We start from the raw sequence: 12,365 nt of genomic DNA, 5'->3' as shown, positions 1-12,365 counted from the left end.
CCTGCCCCTGTTTTCTCAAGCCCACTCCCAGGCCAACCACCCAAACTGATGTGCAGCCTGCAGTGTAGACGGCACCACACAAGGGGTTCCCCAGGCTCACACTTGTACCGACTGTGCAGCCTGCAGTGTAGACAGCACCACACATGGAATTCCCAGGCCCATACATGCACTGACTGCGCAGCCTGCAGTGTAGACGGCACCACACACGGGGTTCCCAGACCCACACCTGCACTGACCGTGCAGCCTGCAGGGTGGACAGCACCACACACAGGGTTCCCAGACCCACACACACACTGACCGTGCAGCCTGCAGGGTGGACAGCACCACACACGGGGTTCCCAGGCCCACACACACACTGACCGTGCAGCCTGCAGTGTAGACAGCACCACACACGGGGTTCCCAAGCCCACACACACACTGACCGTGCAGCCTGTAGGGTGGACAGCACCACACACGGGGTTCCCAGGCCACACACACACTGACCGTGCAGCCTGCAGGGTGGACAGCACCACACACGGGGTCCCAGGCCCACACACACACTGACCGTGCAGCCTGCAGTGTAGACAGCACCACACACGGGGTTCCAGGCCCACACACACACTGACCGTGCAGCCTGTAGGGTGGACAGCACCACACACGGGGTTCCCAGGCTCACACACACACTGACCGTGCAGCCTGCAGTGTAGACAGCACCACACACGGGGTTCCCAGGTCCACCACCTGCACTGACCGTGCAGCCTTCAGTGTAGACAGCACCACATATGGGGTTCCCAGGCCCACACACACACTGACCGTGCAGCCTGCAGTGTAGACAGCACCACACACGGGGTTCCCAGGCCCACACCTGCACTGACTGATGGAACAAGGACATGAGCCTCAGCATTCTCCCCACTGCCCGAGGGGGCAACACTGAAATTTATCCCTGGTCCCCAAATCTCAGTTCCATCACACCCCCACCGTCCTCACACCCCAGGCCCGCATCCCTGCCCGGGTATGGAGGCCCAGCGGCTCCATGAGACCAGCTCCGAGGGACCCCCCTCCACCTGCTGCCCCCGCCCCCAGCCCAGCCCACCTACGATGTAACAAGGCCGGGCCCCCGGGGTCAGGGCCTCCTGCCGTGTGTCCCCTCAGCGTGCATGCTGGCGGTCACTGCTCTGTGGTTTACCTTCTAAGTTAGGTCTGGCTGTAGATGTGTGTTCTGCCCCTCCCTGTTCTGCACCCCTTCTCCTAACATTCCAGTGCCCCTGTGTGGGGGGGACAGAGGACCCAGCTTTTGGCCATGAGCCCAGACTCCCTTCCCGCTTCTTCCAAACTCTCTGGGACTCGCCAAATCTTCATTTTCCTTTCAAGATAGAGACCACGGATTCCTGGAACGTCTGACCAGGGCGACTCTGGTGAGGCTCGAACTTCCCCAGGTGAAAACTGGATCCCGATGGCCCGACAGGGTACCCTAGAGCCCATCTCCCTTTCCATCTTCATTTCTGCCCGGCTTCTCCTCGGGGTGGAGGGTGGGGTGCAACTTCCAGGATTCCCCCGGCTTCCTCCTTGGAGTGACCCGGACGTGCCTGGGAGACACTCCTCCCATACAAGCCAAGAACAGCCTCAATGTCTCACCCCTAACGCACTCTCTTCCCAACGAATACACAGCCAGAGTCCTCTGCCGGGCCGGACCGCACCGCTGCACCCAACATCGGACCTCATTCAGGACCCGGACAGGTCAGAGGCCTCCAAGCGCCCTGGGGCGACGCTCCTGACCAGTTCATTCCCCTCGTGGGGCCCGGGTGTTTGCCCCTGACTGGCTCTTCCCCTCGTGGGGCCCGGGTGTTTGCCCCTGACCAGCTCGTTCCCCTCGTGAGGCCCGGGTGTTTGCCCCTGACCGGCTCGTTCCCCTCGTGAGGCCTGAGTGTCCGGTCAGTTTCCCTCGCTCAGAACCAGGACGCTGGTCTACGCTCAGGATTCCTCTCAGAGGACTCACAGCTTCAGCTCCCGGTTGGGGTGATCTTTCCCTGGAAGCCGCCCTCTGAAAAGGACCCCCTTCCCTCAGGCCGTATTTTGCCTCATCCATGGGTCCCCAAGTGTCACTCATTCCCCCTGACCCTGCTTTGGCCTGCCTCTTAAAAAGCTTGCACAGGAAAAGGGAGGGAGCTCGCCACTCTGGACGAGGAGAAGACACTGAATAAAAGTGGACAGCGTGTGGGCTTGGGGCAGAGTTAGGGGGAAAATGGCAGAGCAAAAGCCACGCATATTAGAGGCACACCATGTGGAGGGCGAGGGCGCCCACAGCTCAGGATCCCAGCCGCCGAGAGCCTCAGCTTTGCAGAGAGATAAGACCAGACCGCAGCAGCCCAAGGCACTGGCGATAAAGCTGCGGGAAGAGCCTGGCAGGAATCCAGCTTGGATAGAGGGAAAGAGAGGGGCACACTTCTCGCTCCCCATCACCCTGCAAAGGTGTCCTGTAACAAGCTGACAGAGCAGGCGCCATCTTGGACACATGTAACAGCTGCGCTAGCCCATGTTCATGCCCAGCAACCAGCTGAGCTGAGACTCCCCAGTCCAGTGGGGAGAACAGATAGGGGCTGGGTGCTCATGACTGGGGGAGGCTTGGGTGCCGGGTGCTGGTGACTGGGGGAGGCTCGGGTGCCGGGTGCTGGTGACTGGGGGAGGCTTGTGTGCCAGGACTGTGAACACACTGAGGCTGCGTGGGAGGTCTCGGGTGGGGGTGGGACACTGGGCAGTCACTGTGAGAGGCTCCAGACGCTCAGGGCTCCCTGGTCACCTGGTGAGGGACTTTGCTGTGCAATCTGAGCTCACACTGAGGACTGCACAGATCCTTTGTGGGCTCCCTGGGGCAGAGTGGATGAATATCAAACCCCTCTGGGGTTAGCACCCAGGAATGGTCTCCACTGAGGAGAGGAGCTCAGCTGTGTCTACACCAACAGACAAGAAACCTTCCTCTGATTAAACAGATTTATCATGCTAACCTGGTGTCACCTCAGACAGCCCTCCACCTCAGAGCACTGAACAGAGCTCCCTGGTCACCCCCACCACACCGCTAGGTATTCCCTGAAACCAGACACTGCACTAATCCACTCGTAGTTCAAAGATAAAAGCCACCACAGCGAAAAAACAAAGAAACCACAAGTATCCCCGTAATGCCGGACAACAAATGCACCAATTCAAGAAACAAGAGTAAGGGAGACAACATGATGCCCCCAAAAGAATACAACACCTCAATACTAGATTGTGGAGATGAGACTGAGGAATTCCAGAAATGGAATAAGATGGCACAGAAATAATCGAAGGAAATGCATGAGCCAACGAATCCGTACAGGACATGAAGAAAATGTCTCCCATGGAATTGAGATCTTAGAGAAATCAAATGAAATCTTTGAAATGAGGAATTCAATAGAGCAAATAGGGGCTGGCGCTGTGGTGCAGCAGGTTAACGCCCTGGCCTAAGCACCGGCATCCCATAAGGGCGCTGCTTCAAGACCTGGATGCTCCTCTTCTGATCCAGCTCTGCTATGGCCTGGGAAAGCAGAAGATGGCCCAAGTCCTTGGGCCCCTGCACCCATGTGGGAGACCCCAAGAAGCTTCTGGCTTCAGATCGGCTCAGCTCCAGCCGTTGTGGCCCACTGGGGAGTGAACCAAGAGCCTCAGGTGATCACTGGCTTCAGACATAAGAGTGTTAATTGTTAAATAAACAATAGGAGTCACTGTGTACTTACTTCCCATGCAGGACCTCTGTCCCCAATGAGTTGGCTATGAGAGGTAACTGTAAGACTTGTCCTCAGGTTTTTTTGTGTGTGTGCAAATTGTTGAAACCTTTACTTAGTATAGAGTTGGTCTTCTGATGGAAAAACCTCTCTCTCTGCCTCTCCTTCTCTCTGTTTAACTCTTTCAAATAAATAAATCTTTTTTTAAAAATAGAATAAAAAATGCCATGGAGAGCCTCAGTAACAGAGATGGTGAAGCAGAGAAAAGAATATCCGACTTAGAAGAGAAAGCACAGGAAATTCTACAGTCGTACTAAACACAAGAAGAACAAATTAGAAAACAAAACCCTCTTGGGAACCTGCAGGAAACGGGATACTATCAAGTTACCCAACATACAGGTTCTAGGGCTTCCTGAAGGCATGCAAAAAGAGAAAGGATTAGAAGGTCTTTTTATTGAAATAACATAAAATTTCCCTGATTTGGAAAAAATATTTTTTTAAAAGATTAAAAAAAAAGAAAGATCCAAGTACAGGGAGCACACAGAACTCCTAACAGACATGACCAGAAAAGATCTTCACTACGACACATTGTAGTCAAACTCACCACAGTGAAACATAAAGAAAAGATTTTAAATTGTGCACAAGAGAAACACCAGATTACTCTCAGAGGATCTCCATTAGACTCACAGCGGACTTCTCATCAGAAACCCTGCAGGCTAGGAGAGAATGTTGAGATATAGTCCAAGTCTTAAGAGAAAAGAACTGTCAACCCAGAACACTGTACCCTGCACAGCTCTCATTTGTGAGTGAAGGTGAAATAAAGACCTTCCAAGACAAACAGAAACTGAAAGGCTTTGTCAGCACCCGTCCCGCCCTGCAGAAGATCATAAGGATGTGCTGCACACAGAAACAGAAACATGGTCCTCACTATGGAAGAAGGTGAAGGAAGGAGATCCCCCAACAGAAGAACAAAGGAAATTCAAAGTAAAAAGTAGGAATATTTATGGGAAAATGTCAGCGCAAATTCATTATTTATCAATAGTCACCTTGAATGTAAATTGCTTCAACTCTCCAGTTAGAAAACAGACTGGCTGAATGGATTAAAGAAACAAAACCGGCCGGTGCTGCGGCTCACTAGGCTAATCCTCCGCCTTGCGGCGCCAGCACACCGGGTTCTAGTCCTGGTCGGGGCACCGGATTCTGTCCCGGTTGCCCCTCTTCCAGGCCAGCTCTCTGATGTGGCCCGGGAGTGCAGTGGAGGATGGCCCAAGTGCTTGGGCCCTGCACCCCATGGGAGACCAGGATAAATACCTGGCTCCTGCCATTGGATCAGCACGGTGCGCTGGCCGCAGCGCACCAACCGCGGCGGCCATTGGAGGGTGAACCAACGGCAAAAGGAAGACCTTTCTCTCTGTCTCTGTCTCTCACTGTCCACTCTGCCTGTCAAAAAAATAAAATTAAATTTAAAAAAAAGAAACAAACCCATCTATTTGCTGCCTACAAGAAACACATCTTTCCAACAAAGGTGCACACAGACTGAAAGTCAAAGGATGGAAAAGATATTCCATGCTAACAGAAACCAAAAAAGAGCTGGTGTAGCCATCCTCATATCAGGCAAAATAGACTTTAACACAAACACTGTTTAAAGAGACAAAGAAGGGCACTACGTAAAGATTAAGGGGTCAATTCAACTGGAAGACATGACTATTATAAATGTATATGCACCTAATTACAGGGCACTGGCTATCTAAAGGAAATGTTAAGGGATTTAAAGGAAGACTTAGAGTCCAATAGTTTTCAGGGACTTCAATACCCCACTTTCAGCAATGGGCAGATCAACCAGATAGAAAATCAGAGTTAATCAACACTATAGACCAAATGGACCTAACAGATATCTACAGAACTTTTCATCCTACAGCTGACAATACATATTCTTCTCAGCAGTGCATGGAACCTTCTCTAGATTGACCACATACTGGGCCATAAAGCAAGTCTCAGCAAATTCCAAAAAATAGAAATCATACCATGCATCTTCTCAGACCACAGTGGGATGAAGCTGGAAATCAACAACTCAGGAATCCCTAGAGAGTATGCAAACACACGGAGACTGAACAACATGCTCCGGAATGAACACTGGGTCACAGAAGAAATCAAGAGAAATTTAAAAAATTTCTGGAAACAAATGAAGATGACAACACAACATATCAAAACCTATGGGATACAGCAAAAGCAGTGTTAACAGGAAAGTTTATAGCAATAGGTGCCTACATCAAGAAATTGGAAAGGCACCAAATAAATGAGCTATCAATGCATCTCAAGGATCTAAAAAAAAACCAGCAGCAAACCAAACCCAAAGCTAGTAGGAGAAAAGAAATAATTAAAATTAGGAAATAAATCAACAAAATAGAATCCAAAATATAAAAGATCAGCTAGTTTTTTTTTTTAAAAATAAACATAACTGACACACCATTGGCCCAAATAACCAAAAAAGGAGGGAGAAGACCCCAGTCATCAAAATTAGAGATGAAATGCACATGAAAACCGCAGTGAGTTTCACCTCCCCCAGTTAGAATGGCTTTCATACAGAAATCAACCAACAACAGATGCTAGTGAGCATGTGGGGAAAAAGGTGCCCTAACCTGCTGTTGGTGGGAATGCAACCTGGTAACGTCACTATGGAAGACAGTGCGGAGATTTCTCAGAAACCTGAACATAGCCCCAGCACACGACCCAGCCATCCCACTCCTCGGCATTTACCAAGGAAAATGAAATCAGCAAATAAAAGAGCTGTCTGCACCCCCATGTTCGTTGCAGCTCGATTCACAACAGCTAAGACATGGGATCAACATAAGTGCCCATCAACAGAAGACTGGATATGGGATATGTACACCATGGGATACTACACAGCAATAAAATATTTATAAAATAAACAAAATCCGGTCACTTGCAACAAAATGGATGAACCTGGAAAACTTCATACTTAATGAAATAAGCCAGTCCCAAAGGGACAAATACATGTTCTCCCTGACCTGTGATAACTGACAGAGCACCTAAAAGGCAATCTGCAGAAGTGAAGTTGACACTTTACGATGCAAGGACTTGACGGCCCTTGTCTCAATTGTTAAGGAACAGTTGTTTGTTTTGTTTTGTTTTGTTTTGTTTCCCCGTGCAAAGTGTTGAACTCTTAGTATACAGCTGGTCTTCTTGTGTAAAGTTAATTGAAAATGGATCTTAGTGGAGACTGGGACTGGGGGGGGGGAGGGGAGGAGTGGAGGGGGAAGACGGGTGTGGTGGAAGAATTAGTTTAAATAAATAAATAAAACGTGTGCAAGCTGGCATAAAGGGAGAAACACAGCAGAAGCAATTAGTGTCTGCACTAAAATTTGGCCTCAATATGAACTGGACAACGGCTCCAAGTGGTCAGAATTCGGCACCTTTGAGCTCCAAATTTTCTGCGACCTTAATAGCTTTATTACCATGTGTTATAGAGAAACAGCAAGTGGTCAGAGGTCCCCTACGCCCAGGCCTTCTTCCTCCTCTGGGGTCAATGTTCCTCACTCCCAGTTCCCATGGAGCAAGAACATTGGAGCCACCCCTTAAGCTTTCTACCCCCACCCCTCCCTTCTCTCCCCCACCTGAGGGCCAGGACTCAGGGACAGCGCCCTGCTCGCTCCGCCCCACCCCCCACCCCCGCCCAGTGACAGCCGAGGCAGTTGTGGCCCCCCCACCCTCCTCTCCCTGGAATTCTCTTCACCCAGTTCTCCCCAGGGAAGAAACACTCTTTGTAAGCCTTCTCCCACCCAGGTGCAGGAGCCCAAGGACTTGGGCCATCTTCTGCTTTCCCAGGCCATAGCAGAGAGCTGGATCAGAAGTGGAGCAGCCAGGACTTGAACCGGTGCCCACATGGGATGCAGGCGCTGCACGTGGTGGTTTTACCCACTACACCACAGGGCTTTTCCATCTGTATCAAATCTCGCATCCAAGTTCTCCTCTCCAGCCCACACTACCTTTCATCCCTGCTTTCCTCTCAACCCAGCGCCTCCTCCCCACCACTCTGAGCCCCCGAACCCAGGGACTCCTAACCACCACCCTCTGATCCCCCTGATCCCATTCCTGTCCTGAACCCAGTGCCTCTTCCCACAACCTTCTCTGATCCCCCACAACCTTCTCTGATTCCCCCACCCCCTTCCTGTCCTGAACCCAGTGCCTCCTCCCCCCCACCCTCTCTGATCCCCCTGACCCCCTTCCTGTCCTGATCCAGTGCCTCCTCCCCCCACCCTCTCTGATCCCCCTGACCCCATTCCTGTCCTGATCCCAGCGCCTCCTCCCCCCAACCCTCTCTGATTCCCCCACCCCCTTCCTGTCCTGATCCCAGTGCCTCCTCCCCCCCACCCTCTCTGATCCCCCTGACCCCATTCCTGTCCCCAACCCAGCGCCTCCTCCCCCCACCCTCTCTGATCCCCCTGACCCCATTCCTGTCCCGACTTCCTTGTTTCTCCCTGCCCACATCTCACACCTCACAGACACTCCTGTTCCCAAGCCCCAGGTTGGTTCACTGATGGCAGCGCTTCTAAACCCCCCCTTTTCCCGTGGATACGCAATAACTGGGGGCACCGTGATGACACCCCCTCCTCTTCCTGCGTAGGGTCACAGAGGCTCGGCCCCTCCCTCAGGGCACCACCTCCCCACAGGCTGAACTGTTAGCCTTGACTGGAGCCCTCTCCTTAGCCCAGGGAGACAGTCAATCACACAGAGTCCCGCCATGCCTATAAAACCTTCCATTCCAGTGCCCAGGTACGGCAAGAAAGGGGTGACAGCCGAGGGCCCTGTGATAAATGCCAAGCTGCCTAAAGCTCCTGACGCTGCCCGGCTGCCGACAAAAGCCGCCATTACTGCCGAGGCCACCAGGAAGGTCAACACGCCCACCCGAAGCCGACAACCAGGCTGCTCTGACGGCTACAGCAGTGGGAGAGACCCCACCCTTCTCTGTGACGTGGCTCCTGTGTATTCAGACCTCGAAACCTCTCAGCTCCAACTGTAGGGGGCGTCTAGGGAGGGCTCACGGTGGTCTCTGGATGGGAAACTTAGACCCCCTCTTCTATCCAGGTCATCTTCCTGAAAACCTCCATTCTCTCCATCACTCACACCCAGGTTCTCTTCTCCACTTCCTGAGGTCACACACCAGACTCCACCACAGGAGAAACTCTGCCCAACATCTCAGACCTGCAGCACCTGCCAGACCATCACCCCAACTGTAGTATCAGCCCATCCCAGTCCCCACTCCCCAGGCCCGCGATGGCTCCTGGGCGGCGGGGGGGGGGGGGGGGGGGACTGCAGCCTGACTTCACCCAGATGCCCCCAGCTAGGGGAACACGACACTCCTGGGGACGGTGCACACCCTCTCGGGGTGGGTGGAAGCTTCCACCGTTTCCATACACTACTAAATGATATTACCCCAAGATTTAATTACCGCCTTCCATCCAGACAATGGACCGGCGTTTACCTCTCTGATGACTCGAATGGCATCTGCCTCTCTCCACATCTCATGGCTCTGTCACCTTCCCGGTTGTCCTCCCTCTTCAGGAAAAGCAGAACAGATGAATGGAATTTTAAACTCTCCGCCAGGTCCACTTCGACTGGTAAAATTCCTTCCTTCAGCTCTGTTAAGAATTAGATCTCATGGCCAGCACTGTGACACAGCAGGTAAAGCCACTGTCTACAGTGCCGGCATCCCATATAGGCACTGGTTCAAGTCCCGGCTGCTCCATTTCCCATCCAGCTCTCTGCTATGGCCTGGGAAAGCAGTAGAAGATGGCCCAAGTCCTTGGGCCCCTGGACCCACATGGAAGACCTGGAAGAAGCTGCTGGCTCCTGGCTTCAGGATGGCACAGCACAAGCCATTGCAACCAATTGGGGAGTGAACCAGCAGATGGAGAACCTCCCTCTCCCTCTCTCTCCGCTCTCCTTCTCTCTGTAACTCTGCCTTCCAAATAAACATTTTAAAAAATGCTCTATACCTCCCGACATACTCCTGCCTTTCAGCCTGGCGACTGGACTTATCTAAACAAACGAGGCTGCGCTAAAGCCCAAGTGGAGTGGGCCCCATGGGGTGACTGCCCCCCCCCCGCCCTGGTACATTGGCTTCATTCAGACCAGTGACATCTGCTTCATACAAGTCTACCCCACAGGGCCCACCTGTCTCCGGTGACGTGGCTCCCTGCACTGCGAGAGCCGTCTCACGCCCCTGACTCCTGCATTCCCGATTTCTCCAAGTTGTTCTGCAGCAAAGCTGGTCTTCCTCTGCGCCGACTCCCTTCCCGACCCCATTTCAGCTTGCTGGCTCCAGGGAGACCCTGGACGGACGCCACGCCTGCACAGAAGCCCTCTTGACCTCTGCTCGTACTTGTCACTGTAACACACGGTCAGCCTGTTATTCCCTGCGGCTCTAACCCCAGCCCTAACCTTTGCCGTAGCGCTGTCGCAATCACCCCGCTGCACCTGTGATAAAATCGTAGCCATCTTTTATCTCTTCTGGAGAGGACGCTGTTCTGCTGGCTCCTGCTTCTAACCTGGTCCCCCATCATGGCTCCAAGCCCCCACATACCTCTCACCCACATTCCCCCCAGAGTTCTTGCAAACCTCTCATCTCCTCCAGCCTGCTTTTTGAAGACAATCCCAGTGTCTCTTCATGTTGGATCTGCACACACTGCTCCCCTGAGGGCTGGCAGGCCCACCCCCACCCAGCTCTGGTTCATCTTACAAGGACCAGGACCTCCCTCCCGCCCATATTAGGAGGACCAGGACCCACCTGGCAGAACCCCAGGAGATCTCTCTCTTCTGGAAGGAACACGGGTGTCGCACAGGGAAGTAACACCAGGGGATCCAGGCTGCACCTGCCCGAAGCACTGTGCTACGGCCTCGCTAGTCAGTCAAGCCCCCTTCAGCACCACGTGTGCTTCCTTCTCCTCTTCCCACAACGTGGGCTCATTGCCCCACGAAGCCGGCGGCCTGGCTGGCCCTCTCTGAGGCCCACCCCTGCTGGCCAACCCGTGGAAGCAGCTGCAAGGACACTCATCACATTCCCCTGCCGCGTGAGAGCGAAGGCTTCTCTTACCGCTTGACCGCGGGTACAGGACCAGAAACAGGCATTGCTCCTCCTCTGCGGTAGCCAGGCACATGTCGGCCTCCCCACCACCTGCACAGAGACCCGCACCCTTGCCGTCCTGCTTCCTCCCCCATCCTACATCCATCTCTGGGTCCTGTCCCTGTAACCCACCGCGTCACCCCCTTGATCACCTCGCTGGGAATCGGAACAGGAACCACTGGATCAGCCACTTCAGCAGCCAAGGCAGGAGACGTTGAAGGCTTCTCTCGGTCTCAGAGAGGACCAACGTGACCCGACACCGCAGCCGTCTCAGCGCCGGGGCAGGGGGGTCCACTGGCGGCGGCAGCTCTCCAGAACCGCCGGGCACTGGCCCCCCTCCCCGCCCAGAGAGGAGGACGTGGCCGCTTTCTGGGTGCAGATACTTCCTGCTTTTACACCAGGACGTGGTCAGAGCCGGGAGGGAACGCACAGAAAGACGCACTAACGAGAGGTACCCACAAGGTAACTGCCGCGTTCCGGCCATCGGTCCACCACGGGCAGTCTCCCCAGAATCTCCTCTTGTCCCCATATCGTAGTGATCCTGTTTCTGCCGTGTAGAAACAACTCACTTATTCCGAACGTTCCCGCAGCAACTCATGACTGCTGTATCTCAAGCCATCTCGCAGGAGCAACACAGGACGGCTCTTCTTCGCTCAATCCAGTCCCCAGCGTAGACCCCAGGCCAAGTCCTCGCCCCATGTCTACACCCGAAGTAGCCAGAAAATGGCGCCCCATCTCCTTATCTACACTCAGAGTCAGGACTGATGGAACAAGGACATGAGCTTCAGCCATTCTCGCTCACTGCCCACGGAGGGCAACACTGGAATTTATCCCCGGTCCCTGAATCTCAGTGCTGTTGCACCCCCACCGTCCTCACACCCCAGGCCCGCATCCCTGCCCGGGTATGGAGGCCCAGCGGCTCCATGAGACCAGCTCCGAGGGACCCCCCTCCACCTGCTGCCCCCGCCCCCAGCCCAGCCCACCTACGATGTAACAAGGCCGGGCCCCCGGGGTCAGGGCCTCCTGCCGCGTGTCCCCTCAGCGGGCCTGCCGGCTCTGAGTGAGGACACCTGAAGCCCTGTGCAGGCTGTGTCCACACGTCCGGCCCAGGTGCAGACGGGCGCCACAGTGCGTGCATGGAGCAGGTGTGGGCTGTGCCGCATGGGCCTGGGCTGGTTCTGGATCCATCAGGGCTGGCACACAGCAGAGCATCAGAGTGTGGGGTGGAGACGGAGACAGAGGCTTCTAGGCCCAGGGTCCTGTGCCTGCAGAGAGGCGCCACCTGCTGGGGGCTGCACGAAGAGCCCCACCTGGCTGGGGGTCCCGGGCAGGCCCGCCTCGGCTTCCCAGTCCCTGTCTGAGGGGCAAGCGCACCCAGAGTTCCCTGCCAGGAAGCTTCGAGAACACGGGGCGTGGCCAGGGAAGCTGACCCTCCCCGGTGGCCTGCAGGCGCAGTCCAGGGGGCTATGGTGCTGGTGCCCCGCGGGGTCAGCTGCAGGTGGGGC

Source organism: Lepus europaeus, chromosome 21, assembly GCF_033115175.1.
Source record: "Lepus europaeus isolate LE1 chromosome 21, mLepTim1.pri, whole genome shotgun sequence".
In the NCBI taxonomy this organism is placed as follows: domain Eukaryota; kingdom Metazoa; phylum Chordata; class Mammalia; order Lagomorpha; family Leporidae; genus Lepus; species Lepus europaeus.
The sequence above is the reverse complement of the archived record's forward strand: the minus strand, read 5'-3'. Positions refer to the sequence as shown.